Source organism: Arachis hypogaea, chromosome 17, assembly GCF_003086295.3.
Source record: "Arachis hypogaea cultivar Tifrunner chromosome 17, arahy.Tifrunner.gnm2.J5K5, whole genome shotgun sequence".
Taxonomy (NCBI): domain Eukaryota; kingdom Viridiplantae; phylum Streptophyta; class Magnoliopsida; order Fabales; family Fabaceae; genus Arachis; species Arachis hypogaea.
In genome coordinates this window covers 88,541,366-88,559,412 of record NC_092052.1, presented here as the reverse complement: position 1 = coordinate 88,559,412, position 18,047 = coordinate 88,541,366, and the positions used below count along the sequence as shown (strand labels likewise).

The 18,047-nt window shown below is 37.7% G+C and overlaps 1 non-coding gene across 1 annotated transcript; it reads right to left on the bottom strand.

The window, feature by feature from the left end:
- Window positions 1–17,424: 17,424 nt before the first annotated feature.
- On the bottom strand, window positions 17,425–17,531 carry LOC112767703 (small nucleolar RNA R71). The gene has a single exon (XR_003185145.1). It is a non-coding gene; the product is annotated as a small nucleolar RNA R71 (small nucleolar RNA).
- Window positions 17,532–18,047: the final 516 nt, after the last annotated feature.

Sequence of the window (18,047 nt, the reverse complement as noted above, 5' to 3'; positions counted from 1 at the left end):
TCTTACTCTTAAAGGCACAGAGAGCTCTAAGCTGGCCATCTGTTTCAAGCAAACCACATTCAAGTGAATAAGTAAAATTATAAGTTAAGGATTGTACCCACTTGAAGCTTGTATTGGGTGGTAATGGCCTTGGGATAGGTGTTTTTGGTGGTTCTGCGAGTTCCGTTTCCTTGTGTTCTTCTGTGAATTCTTCCACTTCTTCGCAAAGATCTTCAATTGTATCTGTATCCTGGTCAAAGTATTCTATGTCTTCCTCATCACTCGAGTCATAGATTGGAGGTTGAGAGAAATCTACCTCCGCATCATCTTCATATTCACTTGGGAAAGATTCTTCGATCTCAGAGAATTCACTTGTGGACGCAAGTTCATTACTAGGAGAACTAGACTTGTGACTATCACCATCAAGGAAGTTTGCTTCTTGGATTATTCCATCTGATTCTTCGTAAACGACTTGCCTTGGAGATTGTACGGTATCCTCCTTTGCATCAACTGTGGTATCTCGGACGGAGTTTTCCTCAATTCTGTATTCCCAAGGAAGTTCAGCATCGCCTAGATCTTCAACCAATTCTTCTTCTTGAACAATGACAGCTTCTTCCACTTGTTCTACTACGAATTCATTTTCTGTCTTGTCCACTGGAGTCTCTAGTATTTCTTTCATGCTACGCTCTTCATCGGGCTGTCCACATGGGGCTGTGGTTGATCCTTGTATACTTGAGCGCCTAGTGGCCCATTGAATTAGCGCTTGCTCCAGTTGTTGAATGGTTGTTTGAAATTTAATTACTGTTTCTTTTAGGCGATCCTTTGCTTCGCGGTTTGCCAGACTTGGACATGATACAAAGGAAAGTGGTGATGATTGGGAGCGATTGGATTAGTATTGGGGTAAGGAAGGATCATATGATGGCGAATGGTGAAGAGAAGCTTGTGAGTGTAGCGGTTCGAGGTTATGTTGAAAGGATGGTTCATATGCACGGGGTAGGGCTTGTTGGTAGTTACAAGGTTGTCCACCATGTTTTACAGCTGGGTATGCACGGTAGAATGGTCTTTGTCCAGGATATTTCGGAGGGTGTTGCTGCCTAAAGGGTTGATTAGATCCTCTTGGCTCCATCCATCCTTGATTGGTCTGACCTTGATGCACATTCCTGCTATAACTTCTATTTCCTTTAACAATATTAGAACCAAACTCAAAGCGAGAGGGGTGAGAGTTCATAGTAGCAAATAAAGAGAAAAAGGAAAAACAAAAATAAATAAACAAGCAGAAGAAAAATATTTACAATAACCAATAATAAGGCACACGTTAGCAGTTCCCCAGCAACGGCGCCATTTTGACGTTGGGTTTTCTGCCAGCAAAGAAATTCATAGAAACGGTTGCGTTGTAGATATAATTTCTAAACCGGCAAAAATCCCTTCGTACAAACGTGTTGGGTGTCACAAGTAACAAACCCCTTTAAAAATTGTTAACCGAGTATTCAAACCTCGGGTCGTCTTCTCAAGGAACTGCGAGGAAGTGTGTTCTTATTATTGGTTATAAGGGTCGTAATCGGGGTTTAGAAGGTGAGAAGCAAGTAATTTAAATGACGAGTGAATTAGATGGCAAGTAAAAATAAATAATAACTGTAAAACAACTTTTGGCAAGATAAGGGAAATTAGAAGTCAAACTTAGTTATCCTTCTCAACAATAATGAAATTTGTATCTTAATTCCGCTTGGTCAACCTTTACCAGAGCAAAGGAAAGTCAAGGGACTAATTAAATTGACCTTTGAATCCTAATTTTTTCCTAAGAAAAGGTTGGGATTATTTAAGTTCAACTCAATTAGCAAGGTAACGATTATCAATTATATTGAGTTTAATAACTGTTGAGTTACTGAATTCTTAACCAAAACCAAAAGGAAAAAAAGTAAATTGCTGAAATAATAAAAGTGTCCTTAGATGGGAAGCAATGGCAACTTAAATCAAAGAGAATAATCATAAACTGAAAATACCTCAAATTTTCATTAATTCAATTAGAAATCTGTAACATGGAATAATTTGTAAATTATAATAATCAATTCAAATGTTGGAATAAATAAATAAAAGTAAAACTAAAAGAATATTAAACCTGGATCCAGAGTTACTCCTAAAACAGAAAGAAATCCTAAATCCTAAAAGAGAGAGAGAGAAGATCTCCCTCTCAACTAAATCTAAATCATTGAAAGGTGAAAATATGCGAGCTCTCTTTGAATGGGTGCATTCCCACACTTTATAACCTCTGGCCTATGCTGTCTGTACTTGGATCTGGGCCAAAAAGGGCTTCAGAATTCGCTGGGGGCGTATTCTGTAATTTCTGGTGCGTGGCCTCTGTCACGCGTCCGCGTGGGTCACGCGGTCGCGTCATTCGGAGCTTTTTCTTGCCACGCGGTTGCGTCAGTCATGCGACCACGTCATGTGTATTCTGCTTAAGGCGCGCGGTCGCGTCAGTCATGCGGCCGCGTCGCTGCTGATTTGTGCTTGGCACGTGATCGCGTCATCCATGCGAACGCGTGGATACCGGTTTCTTTAAAGCTCTGTTTTGCTTTCTCCTTCCATTTTAGTATGTTTCCTTTTTCATCCCTTAAGTCATTCTGCCTTTAGAAAATCTGAAACTACTCAAGACACTAATCACGGCATCGAATGGAAATAAAGGTAATTAAAATAATTAATTTTTAACGCTTAGGAAACATGTTTTTCACCACATGACATAATAAGGAAGGGAAAGTAAAACCATGCAATTAATGTGAATAAGTAGGTGAAGAGTTGAATAAATCACTCTAATTAAGTACAAAAGAACTCATGAAATATGGGTTTATCACTATCCTAATAGCTGTTATGATATAAATGACAATGATTATGTTAGATTTGGATGCTGTAAGGAACGAACCTACCTCTTCGTCAGGATGGCTTGAAGAAAGTAGATCGCTTGAAGATGGATTCTGCATGTGGCTGAAATTTTGAGGGCAAATTTTTCTTTTAGGAAGGTAGAATGTAACAACCCTGATTCTCGAGTATGCGAGATCTTTTCCGAAGGCACGGAATCCTCCAGAAGATCAGTAAGGGGAGAACCTCTAATATATCATCAAGTATCTCAAACCTCATTGTCATTATATCATCTTTAAGATAGAACCTTTTCTGAGGCACGCTCGATAACGTAGTCACGAAAAACCCAGTTTTTGAACCGTATCGGTTAAGAGTTTTGATTCTGTTTTTTGTAAATAGTCTCAGTTTGACGAACTGGACTCGATTCATGAGAGAAGAGAGATAATAGGAGAATATTATCATTATATTAGTATTAGAATCTTCTTGAATGATATTATAAGGTTACCTGGTCTATTTCAGTTAAAAACAGGAAATCGGTTTAACCGGGTTCACAGTTTACTAGTGCAGCTTAGCACCGGCACTCTCTGATGACTTTAGTGTAACGGCCTAGCCTCGAAGAAACAGCGCTTTTTCGGGATCAAACGGAAATTTATGGAATTTTTAGGAATTTTAGTGCATATAAGCACCTCTGCTGCACAGGTGTTGTGTCATCAAGCTACTGAGTCAGCAGCTTGACTGCACCAGACATCTCTCCTGATCTAAGTAAGCACGTCGTGAAAAGTTGCGTTTTTGAGCCACTTCGAGTCTGAATTTCAAAATTCTGATTTTCGTGGTTAGTCTCTATGTGACGAGCCAGTCACGAATTTCGAGAGAAAAATTATATTAATATAATATTCATATATTATTATTTTATTTGGAATATTATATTATTATTTTTTTGCTGTGGTAAATGTTCATCTATGTTTAGTAATATAATAACTGAGCTAGAAATCTACCGGAAATGGATAATACCGGCATTCTTAGATGAACTTAGCAATGCTAATGCTTCATCATATATCTCTTATCCTCATGATTATCTTGTTACTAGTATCATTTATACTAGTAAAGCTCATGCTTATCCTTTAGTAGTGTAATCTGATGTATCTAGTTTTAGTAATTATCTCCAGAATAATATTTTATTATTAAACTCTGATGAGTCAGCACCAAGTGACACGTGGCTCTCCCAGAGTTAGCCACCACATGTTTTCTTTCTTTCTCTCCAAGCCAAGCTTTCTTAAGGAAAAAGTAAGAAACACTTGTATTCTAATACATCTAGCTTTAGTAATTATCCTTTCTTGAGATATTTTTACACCAAACTTTAGGATAATGCTTATCCTAACCCACGGTCTCCTAGGCATCATCATTACTATCATTTTTCTTCCTAAACAAGCTAGAATTCCATGAGAGAAAACCAAGAGAACTTCCATGAACACCTGAGCTTCAACCTCCGTTCTTTCTCAAACTAAAACCCCTATCAAAAATCTAATCCGACCAAAATGTTCATCTCTTCCTCCTCTTCATTTCTATGAAAATTTTTAAGGAGTAAATCAAGGTATGATGGCTGCTCCTCCTCCTTCAAGTTTCAGTCATGGTGGAAACTCAAGCTAATGGTGTTTTCTTCATGTTTTCTCTTCGGATATCTTGTTCAACCACCATAGGCTCTAATTAAACGTGATTTCTAGTTGCTTTAAGGTGAGATTAACCTTCTTTTCATCATCATGAAGCTTCAGTCTTCATGGTTCATATGGTTCTAAAGTTGTTTTTGATGTTAAAATAGGCGTAAAAGTGCTTCTAGAAGCTTGTTTTTGGTTCAACTTTTAGCAGCAGCAAAGGAGGTAAGGTTTGGTAAAATAATCAATGATTGGCTGTGTTCTTGAAGTGTTAAATCAGATCTTGTTGCTTGAGGCTTGATTTTGAGTGTTTCTGTGATGGTTTGATCATGAGATCTTGTTGTTTAATGCTTGAAAATCATGTTTTTGATGGTTCTGAAGTTGTTGCTATTGTTACTGGAAAACGTGGCTTTCCAGCCATGAAATTCATGGTATTTGATGGGTTTTTGATGTGTATTTGATGGCAGAAACATTTCTCTTTGGTTTGGTCAAAATCAGGTAAAAATCGGTTACCGAAAAGATTGAAAAACTGGTTGAAAATCAAGCTCAAATCTGATGAAATTTTGGAAAAATGTTTTTGGTCTTTGAAGGACAAGAAAACATTGGTTTTGATGATTTTGGGGTCAAATTATAATTATTAGAAAGTCTGGGGTTGAAAGTTAATTAATGGAAAGTTGAGGGACCAAAGTGCAAATATTAAAAGTTAAGGGGTCAAAATGTAATATCCAAAAAGTTCAGGGGTCAAAATGTAATTTTTGAAAGTTGAATTTTAATATTAAAATATTAAAATATTATTTTATTAATAATATTATTTTATTAATAATAATAAAATATTGATAAAAAGACAATTTTTCCTAAAAGTCTCAGGATGACAGTTTTGAGTCTATAACTCCCTAATTCTCTTTATTAAACACCTAAGTGAAGGTATAAGATAAGATATCGAAGAATGTAAGGTAATGAAACAAGTTCTAAAAACTTGCAAACATGTTAGAAAGAAAGGGATTTAAGAACTATATAGCAGTGTGATGTTGTGATGTTGTGATGTATACAGAGAATTGTGAAATGAGATCACTGTGATGCTTGACTTATGATTGTGGAAAGAAGAAAAAGGATAATTTCTAAGTGATGGAAAGTATGGTTAAATGTGACTTATGAGCCTTCGGGCGATGCTTGAGAACGGTTATGTAAGAATCTGCTGCAGAGAGGCAGTCAGATAAATGGTGGTGCGACTACTGAGAACGCTTTCCTGGCATACTTAGCTATAGTGCTATTCTGTAAGTCAGAGGACTCTTACAGAGGTATTGAGAAAACTCAACTAGCATATGCTCCTGTAAGTCAAATGACTCTTATAGTGAGTGTGTGTGTGTGCTCTTGTAAGTCAAAGGACTCTTACAGTGAGTGTGTTGGGTAGACTAGCTCTGTCCTGCAAGTCAAAGGACTCTTGTAGTTGGTAGCTAGTGCCACTCTGCAAGTCAAAGGACTCTTGCGATGGGTATTGCCAACAGGAAAGCCTTACCTGGTCAAAGGACTCCGGGTAATGTCGGGAGCGGGTCTGTAACCGACAAATGAGCTCATTACCTACATTAAGGCTAGACATGCATCATACTTGGTTGTGCATTTCTTCCATTATGATTGTTGTATGAATGTATGTTTTCTTTGTGTGTATTCTATTCTTTGTGTTTGTGTTATTTTCTTGTATTCTTCTGTTTGTGTTTTGCTATCTGTTTTCTCTATCTTCTCTACCTATCTGTGTTTTCTATTTACTGCTTCTTTGTATTCTGCTAATAGTCTGCTAAATGACATAGAATTAATGAACGTAACTAATAACCCCGGCCTTACTAAGAACTCCCCACTTCTTACCCCTTCTCTCTCCCTTCTCCCTTCAAATGGAAGCCTGAGTACCCTTCCGTAGTTCGCTGATGACGTTCCATCTGACTTGAGTTTTGAAGACCTAGAATGTACTTTCCCTCACATTAGTAATTTAGAGGGACTAGGTGAGTGAAGAATCTAGGCTAGCCTGGGCGCCAGCTTATGGACTTCTTGAATAGGTCAGGGCCTGGGATGTTGCATGTATATATATGTATATAGTATTATCTAGCTATATCTAGGGGGTGTTCTAACTAAAGACCTTTACTCTAATAAAGGCTAGATAACTGAATAATGTCAGTTGTTTGAGATGTATGAATTTATATAAATGTGTGTTTACTTTTGACTGCTTATTTTGTTGTTACTTATGATATCATCTATGTATGTTCATGCCTGATAAGTTAAATGTTTTGAAAAAAAAATTTACCCCGCAAAATAACAACACTTCAACAACGAATCAGGCTCATATGATAAATAATAGATAATAATTAGGAAGACAAATTAGTAGCACTCAGTTTCTGGTATGATCTAGACATACAAAAAATTGGGTCGTTACATTTAGCAATGTTAAGGCCTCATTATACATGTTTTATTCTCATATTAAATATGTTACTAGTGTCTTTTATGCTAGTATCTCAGAAAAGAATTTTTAGAGATATTTTTACATGTGTTCCGATACACCTAGTTTTAGTAGTTATACACCTGAGATATTTTAATATTATTTTAATCCACCTTCAAGCCAACCAATCAAAACTCACCCTACGCCCCCAAGACATTCCAAGCTGTCTCATTTCTTCATTTTGGCCGAAAATAACAAGAGAGAAAAGAGAGAAACTTTCATGAACACTTAATCTTCAAAGCTTGATTTCTTCTGAACTAAAACTCAAATCAAAATCCTGATTTCACCAAAATGATCCTCTCTTCTTCCTCTACATAACCATATAACATATCAAGGATGGAAATAAGGTGAGATGGCTGTCTCCCTCCCTCTTCAATTCGGTTTTCAAGGAAAACCATGCAAAACATGTGTTTTCTTGATGTTTTTCCTTAGGAATCATGCTTAACTTGACTTGAGGGCCAGAAAACGTGAATTTACAGCAAGTCTAAGGTTAAAAATCACTTCATAACATGCTGAGTAAGATTTGGTTAGTTGAGGGTTTTTGGATTTAAAGTTGTTCTTGATGTGATTTAGGAGGAAATAGTGCTTAAGGACCACCTGAAAGTTTAACCGAATTAGGAGCAGCAAAACCAGGTAGGGTGTGACGAATTTAATCTTGATTGATTGTGTTTGAGATGTGTGATTATGATATGGTTTGGTTATGCTTGAATTTGATTGCTTATATGAGTTATTATTGGTGAAAGTTTGTTGAATTTTTTATGAAATTTGATGATATTCAAGCTATGAATGTTGTTCTTGAGGGCAGCTGGAAAAACGAACCCTAGAGCTTAAATTGGGGTTCAATTTGTGTTTAAAACATGTAGAAAAGATGGGGTTTTAGTGGCTGGGAATTTATTTTGAATTTTGGTAAAAATCGGTTGCTGAAAAGATTGAAAAACGGGTAAAAACAGAGAAAGAATCTGAAGAATTTATGAAGAACAAGAAGAACACTTTGAGTGTGATGAAGAACATTGAAGAACACCTTTTAGATCTTAAAAAGGGCAAGGTTGTAATTATTTTGGTGTTTGAGGGGTTATTTGGTAATTTCTGAAAGTTAGGGTGGTTAAAGTAGAAATATTAAAAGTTACCGGGGTAAAAAGTGAATTTTAAAGGTTAAAAGGTAAAGGCAAAGTTAATTTTCGAAAATTTAATAATAAAATAATAAATAATAATAAAATATTAAATAATAATATTTAATTAAAAATAATATTTTAATCAAAATAATAAAATAATGCAGAAAAGGCAGTTTTCTGTAAAAGCTTTAGAAAGACAACTTTAAGTGCAGAATCTCATAATTACCTTCATAAAACACTTAAGGAGTGGTAATAACATGTTAGTGAGGCAAAGATAAAAGAAAGATAAAAATTTGAAGAAAAGATAAAAGTCGAAGAAAAAGTCTGTAAAGTTTTAATGACATAAAAACAGACAGAGATTAGTGAACGAACTAGGGCAACATAGTTAGTTCTTGAGTTCCGACTAGGGTTAGGTATAATATGAAAAGTTAAACTGTTTCAGTATAGACTTAATGATCCTATACCTGGAACAGACTAACTATTCATACCGACATTTACATAAGCTTTAACTACATACGTTAAACAGAGAAATCAAAGCAGAGTAAAGAAACACAGAGAACAGAGTAACCAGAGAAGAATAAAGGGATACAGAAAAAAGAGTAATCAGAGCAAAGTAAAAAGACAAAGAGAAAAGAGTAATGTGATAAAGAGAAATGGTTTGAGCCAAGATATTGTAAAAGTGAAAGATTTAAAGTTTGTATGGTATGATTGAACAGAGAAAGAAAGAGGTACTGCATAAGAACGTGAAAGTGATGATCAATAATGAGAATGATAATGAATGATGATAATGAGAATGATTATGTGATGATCTGCTGTGTGAAGGCAGTCAGATAGATGGTGGTACAAACCACTGAGAATGCTTTCCTGCGGTACAGATCCATATTTTATTTCTGTAAGGCAGAAGGGTTATTTCCTGCTACAGAAGTACCGTGACCATCTGTTCCATTTCTGTAGTGGTAGAGGGGTTACTTCCTGTATACAGAAGGTGTGTCGGCATACATCCCTACAGTGGCAGATGTGTTATTTCCTGCGTGCAGTGGACCCTGTGGTGGCAGAGGGGTTATTTCCTGTACACAGGGGTATAGCCAACTGGAAAGCCATACCCGTTTCAGCTGCTTCGTGTTACGTCGGGAGCGGGTAGAAACCGACAGATGATTTCATTACCTGCACTAGGGATAGACATGCATCATATTTGGTTGCGCATTTCCTCTGTTATTATTGTTGTTTGAATGTATGCCTTCTTTGTTTTCATTTGTTCTCTGTGTCTGTTTTATTTTTTTGTATTCTTTTGTTTGTGTTTTGCTTTTTGTTTTCTCTATTTTCTTTATTTATCTGTTTCTTCTGTTTACTGCTTCTCGGTATTCTGCTATTTATCTGCTAAATAACACGGAATTAATGAACGTAACTAATAACCCCGGCCCTACTAAGTACTCCCCAGTTCTTACCCCTTCTCTCTCCCTTCCCCCTTCAGATGGAAGCATGAGTACCCTTCCGTAGTTTGCTGATGACTATTCTGCAAAGAGGATTCCGCTCTAGGTAGTCTTCTGAGTCTAGAGTGAACTCCGTTACCTGTTTATATGTATATACTGTGAGGCCAGCCAACGTCTGCACCCTGCTTATCTACAAACTTTAACCTAAGTCCTCCGTATGATGTTGTTATGATGTGGCCACTCGATGAAGTACTTGAGAGACGCTCTTTGATGACATATGATCGTGCAGAGGATTCGTAGACGACCTTCCACCTTTTGATGACGATCCACCTGAGTTGAGTTTTGAAGACCTAGAACGTACTTTTCCTCGCTTTAGTAGTTTAGAAGGACTAGGTGAGTATAGAGTCTAGGCTAGCCTGGGCGCCGGCTTAGGGACTTCTTGAACAGGTCAGGACCTGGGATGTTGTATGTATGTATATGTATATAGTTACTATCTAGCTATATCTAGGAGTGTTCTAACAAAAAGTTTATACTCTAACAAAGGCTGGATCATCGAATATTGTCAACTGCTTGTGATGTACTTATGTGTGGTTGTTTATAATTATTTTATATATTATCAATTGTGAATTGATTATGAATGATTCTGTTTGTTAATCCAAACATTTTAAAAAAAAAAAGTACCTCATAAAATAACTACGCTTTTAACAATGAATCAGGCTCATATAATAAATAATAGATAATAATTAGGTAGACAAGTTGGTAGCGCTCAGTTTCTAGTATGATCATGACGTACCAGAAATTGGGTCGTTACACTTTGGATGCTACTTTGAATCTTGTGCAATTTTATTCATTTTAGGTAGCATTCGGATGGATTTGATGGAGTTTCTACAGAGAAAGAGAAGAAACCAAGGAGCTGACCAGCGAGGAGCGACGCGTACGCGTGCCTGACGCTTACGCGTGATTTGGAGCTGTCCATGGCGACGTGTGCGCGTACCTGACGTGAACGCGTGAAAAGCGAAGTTGCTCAATGACGCGTGCGCGTACCTGACACGTACGCGTGACACCCAAAAAAGGCCATCGACGCATACGCGTAACTGACGCGTACGCATGACATGCGCGACATGCAAAATTCGCAGAAAATGCTGGGGCTATTTCAGGCCAAGTTTCGACCCAGTTTTTGGCCCAGAAACTAAGACTAGAGCCAGGGGATAGCAGAGACTCAAAGGGGACTCACACAAGAATGATCATGCCCACTCCAACTTAGGTGTGGACCCTACAAAGCAAGTGGTCCCCATCCATCAATTGAAGACATGCTGATTGCTTTAATTAATTCTGATTAAAACTTTAAGTTTTATTTTAAAAATAGGAAAAGATATTATTTTCATTTTAGAAGATAGATTTTAAATTTATTAGGATTAGATATAAAAGGGGATTGGAATTAGTTAACTTTTCATTCCACGTCAGCCCAACAGTATTCCATTCCAATTTACAATCCTTATTTTTCTCTGAACCATGAGCAACTAAACCTCCACTGTTAAGGTTAGGAGCTTTGTCTATTTGTATGGATTGATTTTATTGATTTTTATATTTTAATTCATGTATGGATTTATAATTTAAGAATTGTTTTCGCTCTTCATCTTATGAATTTGGGTGGAACAGAAGTATGACCCTCTTTCTAATTGTGTTCTTGTATAACTTGGAAAAGCTCTTTACTTGAACAATAGCTTGAAAACATATTCTCCTAAATTTTAAATTATCTGGATTTAACGGGATACGTGACATATAATCCTTTTATTTTTGGGTAACTAGGATTTTTGTGGCATATAAATTGGAATTTGATCATCACCCTCTACTTGGAATTAATTGACCAAGAAATTGGCAGTTGATAAATTTTAAAGGAGACTAGAAAGGTCTAAGGAATTAGGGTCTAGTCATACATAGTTTGCCATAAATTAAATCCTGCATAATTAAAATAGTTAGTAAGAAAAGTAAATCCGGAAAAATAGATAACTCTGAAACCTTAACTATTTCTCCATACATATTCCTAACTCATTTGCTTTGCTATTTTAATTTTTGAACGATTGTTTAATGCTCCTTGAACTTTTAAACACCACCTTCTGTTTGCCTAACTAAGTAAATCAATCAACCATTGTTGCTTAGTCCTTCAATCCTCGTGGGATCGACCCTTACTCACCTGAGGTATTACTTGGTACGACTTGGTGCACTTGCCGGTTAGTTTGTGGATTATAAATACTGCACCACTGCGCTAGGGCTAGACATGCATCATTCTTGTCTGTGCATCATTCTCTGTTGCATTCCTTTCTGTGTTTGATTAATTTCTTTATGTTTGTCTGCTTATATGCTATTTCTGTATTTTATTTTCTTGTATTCTTCTGTTTATGTTCTTCTTTCTATTTTCCCTCTTCTCTCTATTTATTTTTAACTTTTGTTTACTACTTCACTGAATTTTGTTATCCGTCTACTAATTGAAAACGAATAAATGAATGTAACTAATAACCCCGGCCCTACTAAGAACTCCCCAGTTCTTAACCCCTTATCTCTCCTCCCCTTCAGATAGAAACGGGCGTGATATTCTATGAAGTCGAAGACCTATACATTTACGAGGATCCAGTGTACTATGGTTACTACATTCTGAGTGCGGAGCTTCGTATGAGACGTTATGCATTACAAAACCGTCCCTTCCAACATCCTTTGTATAGCCCGCTTTTTTATCCTAACGCTCTCTACAACTTTCCCTTATCCTGGCTACACCCTAATGCACCTGGACATCTTTCTCCTGATGGTCCCGGACAGCCTATACCAGCTCAACCCTTGAACGGGGTGGCACCCGATCCTATCATTCCTGATGAGCCCGAGTTAACTAGGGAGTTTTCTTTAGTGATCAACAAGCATCAAAAGAGGAAACTCATCAATGATGCAAAATATTTCATTTGGGATGAGCCATACTTATTCAAAAAATGTTCAGATGGATTGCTCATAATATGTATTTCAGAGGAGGAAGGAAGGGAAGTTCTATGGAATTGTCATGGTTCTTGCTATGGAGGCCATTTTGGAGGAGAAAGAACCACAGCAAAAGTCTTGCAGTGCGAATTCCTTTGGCCCACCATCTTCAAAGATGCAAAAGAGCTAGTGAAGAAGTGTAATGAGTGTCAGTGGGCTGGAAATTTGCCCAAGAAAAATGAGATGCCACAACAATTTATCTTGGAACTTGAGCTGTTTGATGTATGGGGGATTGACTTTATGGGACCATTCCCAACCTCATACTCAGATAGCTACATTCTGGTGGCAGTGGACTATGTGTCCAAATGGGTGGAAGCCATTGCAACTCCTTCAAATGACAACAAGGTGATTTTGAACTTCCTAAGAAAAAATATCTTTAGTCGGTTTGGAGTTCCCAGGGCACTTATCAGTGATGGATGAAGTCATTTTTGCAACAGATCATTAGAAACCCTCCTCCTGAAATATGGGGTAAAGCACAAGGTTGGCACACCCTATCACCCCCAAATAAGTGGCCAGAGAGAAGTGTCCAACCGGGAGCTAAAAAGGATCCTGGAAAAGGCAGTGGGAGCTTCAAGAAAAGACTGGTCAAAGAAGCTGGATGATGCTCTTTGGGCATACAGGACAGCCTTTAAAACACCAATTGGAATGTCTCCATATCAACTGGTGTATGGTAAGGCTTGCCACCTACCATTAGTGCTTGAACACAAAGCTTTCTGGACTCTCAAGTTGCTGAATTTTGATGGTCAAGCTGCTCGTGAAAGGAGGCTCTTGCAATTACGAGAATTAGAGGTGTTCAGATTCCAAGCCTATGAAAATGCCAAAATGTTCAAAGAAAAGGCAAAGGAAAAATATGACCTCAAGATGGCACCAAGAAGCTTTGAGGAAGGACAGAGAGTGCTACTCTACAACTCTAGACTAAAACTGTTCCCTGGGAAGTTAAGATCATGGTGGTCAGGCCCTTTTATTGTCACTAAAGTCTCACCTTATGGATACATAGAGATCATGGAAGAAAGCTCACAACGGACCTTCACTGTGAATGGACAAATACTCAAACACTACTTGGGTGACATGGTAGAAGAGTCGAAGATGAAATATAGACACACTTGAGAGAAAGGAACGTCACGCTAGTGATGATAAAAGAGTGCTTGTTGGGAGGCAACCCAACCAAAGGTAATTCTCTTTTCATAGCTTGTCAATAAGAGTAAGTAAATTCTCTGTATTGCAAGGAGCTAAGTTTGGTGTTGCACACCAAAGAAATCTAAGGGTGAATGTGTAATTCTAAGCTTGGTGTTCCACCATGGATCACATGAAGGACACACTGCGCCCTAGCATAATTAGTTGTCAGCTCCTAACAATCAGGGAAATTACTCAAAAGTTGTTTGATTTCTAATTCTTGTTTTCTATTTAGTTCATAGATGTTTTCTAGTTCATTGTTTACTGTCTTAATAAAAGTACTTGATGTTTTCTGCATAAGACTCAATTTCCTGCATAAGGCAAGAAACTAAGTTTGGTGTTCACACACCAATCTAAGTTTAAAAGCCTACAAACATACATGCATACTAACAACCTCTCAAGTTCTTAGGGAACAAGTAGCTTTCAGTAGCTTTTGCAGGAATTCAATCAACCCTTGGAAGAACTATGCATTATCATCAATGGACAAAAAGAAGGACACTAAAGCCACAGATGGTGATAGCAGAAAGGAAGCAACCAGAAGGAACCACCAAGAGGTTGTATTGTTGCTTCATTCCATACGCTTTGAAATGCTCTGAATCGGAAGTCTGAATGTTTCCATGTTAATAGTCAATTATGGTTTTAGGCATCTTGCATTCTGAGTGTTTAATTTTGAAATAAGTATGCTAGCCTGAGTGTTTGTGCTTTCACTTTCACTTGTTAAATGCTTGTCTTGTTCCCTAAGCCTTTTCAATTTCAATAAAAGAAATGATTGAACAGAGAAGTAGAAGATTTCCTTTTTAGCAAGTAGTAAAATAACAGTAAGTGGTGGTGTATAATTGATTGTGTAGTAGCTCACTTACAAATGAATAAAAAGATAGATTGCTCTATTTCTAAGTGAAAGTTAGCTTACTGTCTATGAATCTTAGTAAATAAAAGTGCTTGGTTGAAAAGGAAAACAAACAAAAAGAAAGAAAAGAAAAAGAAAAGCCAAAAGTGGCAGCAAAAACAAAAGAAAGCAATGAATAAGGCTAGATACCAATAGCTAGGACCTTAGGACATATGCCTGTGGTGTTTGTGTACTAGGATCTGCTTGGATGATTAGGTTCTATGGAGTGCATTAACACTTGGTAACTTGGGTTAACTAACCAGGGATTATCAACTGAAAGTCCATTATCAAGAGAAATGATGAATCCATATTTGATGATGATTTTTTGTTAAAATTGGATGGATTTTCATAATATAAACTTGCACTTATTCCCTTATATAGCATGCTTTTGATCTCTCTTCCCAATTTGTGCTTGATCATAAAAATATGCTCTTTTATACCAAATTGAATCTATTTTATTCCATTTTCCTTCCATTCGATGCCTTGATGTTGTTGGTGAGTGCTTTCAGGTATATAAGGTAGGAATGGATTGGAGAAAATGGAAGAAGAGCATGCTAAGTGGAGGAAGCAAGAGAAATCAAAGGAGATGAGCTCAGAGACGTGTACGTGCGCACAGCTACCTGTGCGTACGCACAGCCATCCAAGCAGAGCGCGTGGAGTGCTTCGAGCGCGTCGTGCGTCCGGTCCAGCATCGCCTAGTGTGCGTGCGCATAGCTGCTTGTGCGTACGCACAGGCCTGGATTTCTCGCGAAGTGTGCAGACGCACGTGTCTGTGCATCCGCAAAGGTGTCCGCACATGACTTCGTTAAAATAGCACATGCCTCATGATTTGGGGGTTTTGGAGGCCCATTTCTGAAGTCTTCTAGCTCATATTGGAGGGGGGAATGAAGCCATAATATACCATATCATTTAGTATAGTTTAGGAGTAGTAGTAGGAAGTTTTAGTTTAGTTTTTCTCTAAGTTTTTCATCATCTCTATTAGGGTTTATTCTAGGGTTTTACATTCAAGTGCCATTTCCATTTTTGATCTTGGATTTTGCAAGCTTTCATTGTAAGTATTTTCTTGTTATTACTCTTTATTGTTACATTGTCATTACTTTTTCTTCTAATTCATGTTATAGTTCAATTTTGCTTCTCTCTTGCAATTTAATGCTCCTGTTGATGAATTTGATGTTTGATGCTTGTTACATGCTTTCTTGTGTTATTCTTGTTGATTGAGATCAATTGTTGCTTTTAGTTTCAAGCCTTTACTCATTTTCCTCATGTTTAAGCTTTTTGCCCACCAAGTGCTTGACAAAATGTCAAACATGGTTTTAGGCTATATTTTTGGTTATTGGCTTGGGTAAAGTGAGAAATTAGGTTACTAGAGTTGGAATGTCCAATATTTAGTTTCAATTATTAGGTTGTTAATTGTTCTTGTTCCCACTAACGCTAATTTGTTGCTAAAGTAATTAGCAAGCAATTTAGGATTTGTGGGTTAAGGACACTTATACTCATTTAACTTACCTTCCGATGTGAGGGTTGATCAAGTGAGACTAATCCATCATAATTGTCATAGTTGTGGTTCCAATAAGGAAAGGACCCTTAGCTCACTCCAAACCAAGACTATTTTTTATGCTTTCAATTTTTTATACCTTTATATGTTGATTTCTTTTATACTTTACTTGTTTATATTGCATAGTTGGTTCTTTAATTTCTTAATTAGTTCAATCATTACAATTTTGCATGTTCTTTTATTGATTTATATGTTCATTTCTTTATTCACAACCCGTTGATCACTACAACCGGAATTGCACACTCATTGTTCTAAAGTGCTCATAGGGAGACGACTCGGGATTTCAAACTCCCGGTTTATATGTGTTTTGATTGTGACATCTTTTGAATTGACATTTAATTGATGATCAATTGTGGGTTTGGACTATACTTACAACGTCAATCCTATTTTTAGTGTGATTTCGAAACCTATGCTTTTGGTCATCATTATCAAATTTTGGTGCCATTGCTGGGGAGTTCACTTTATGTGCAATGAGTGCTACAATTTTTTGTTGTTGTAAATATGTGAATACTTGATTTTGGTTTGCTACGTGGCTCTAATTGTAGATACCATATTCTTCTTTAGTTAACTTTAGTAGTCTTTGATTGTTGAGTTGGTTCTTGTTTACTTGTCTATTTTCGTTTGCCCTTCATAATTACATAGTTTTATTGCCTCCTCAGTTGAATGACACGGTCGCTTCCAGACTCGAGCTTGGCCACTTTTGATCTAGAAATTGAATGAACTTTAACTCGTTTAAGGCAAGCTCGGCGCCAGCTAGCTTTTGTGGATAGTGAATCGGGTTCCCTTGAGGAGCACTCCCATTCACTATCACCAACCATCCGTGACCATCATTCTCCAATCAATGAGGAGACTCTATATTTATCTGTGGTGAGTATTGAATTCTCTTTGAGTGACTCAGGTGACACCGACATGGCGGACCCACCTAGAAGAATCACCTTGAAGGAAGCCGGAGCTCCTGATCTTAACTTGCAACCACTTCAAATCTTGTATCCGGCCTTAGACCCAAACTTTGAGCTCAAGTCTGGCACGATAAACTTGCTCCCCAAGTACAATGGACTGCCTGGAGAGGATCCCTTGAAGCATCTCAAGGATTTCCATGTTGCTTATGCAACCGCAAGAAGACATAGGGCCGATGAGGCTGCAGTGTTGATCTTCGCCTTTCCTTTCTCTTTGGAGGGAAAAGTGAAGGAGTGGTTTTATACTCAGACGGGTGAAGTTAGATCCAACTAGGACTTGTTGCGTAAAGGGTTTTTGGAAAAGTTCTACCCTCCCAAGAAAACAGACAAGTTGCGAAGAGAGATTTCTTGCATTGTGCAACGGGACGGGGAGACTTTGTATGAGTATTGGGAGAGATTCAAGAAGTTGCTGGAGGCTTGTCCTCACCATCGGATTGTTGAGTTGGTTCTTATCAGTTATTTCTGTCAAGAAATGCATCACCAAGACAAGCTTCTCCTAGAAGCCGCGAGTGGAGGTTCATTGACTAAGAACAAGACCGCTACGGAAGCATGGGAAGTTATATCAGACTTGGCGGACTCCGCTCAGCACTCAAGGGCGAAGAGCCCACAATCAAAATCTGTGAATGAAGTTTCTCCCTCCGGAGATGCTATTTTGACCAAGATCCTTGGTGAAATGATAATTATGTAGCGACAACTCACCCAAGGACAACAAATTCCTCAAGCTTTGATAAGTGCATCACCTCAACCTCTAAGGATCGAAGGACCACCAAGGGTATGTGGTGTGTGTGCGTGTAACACTCATTACACCGATGAGTGTCCTCAGCTCCAAGAGGACACTACATTGGCGGTAGCTAACTCTTACCCACAAAAACAAAATTACACCCAAGGATCCAACCAACATGGAGGAAATCAAAATCAAGAGTGGAGGGATAACTTAAACCAAAGGTGGAA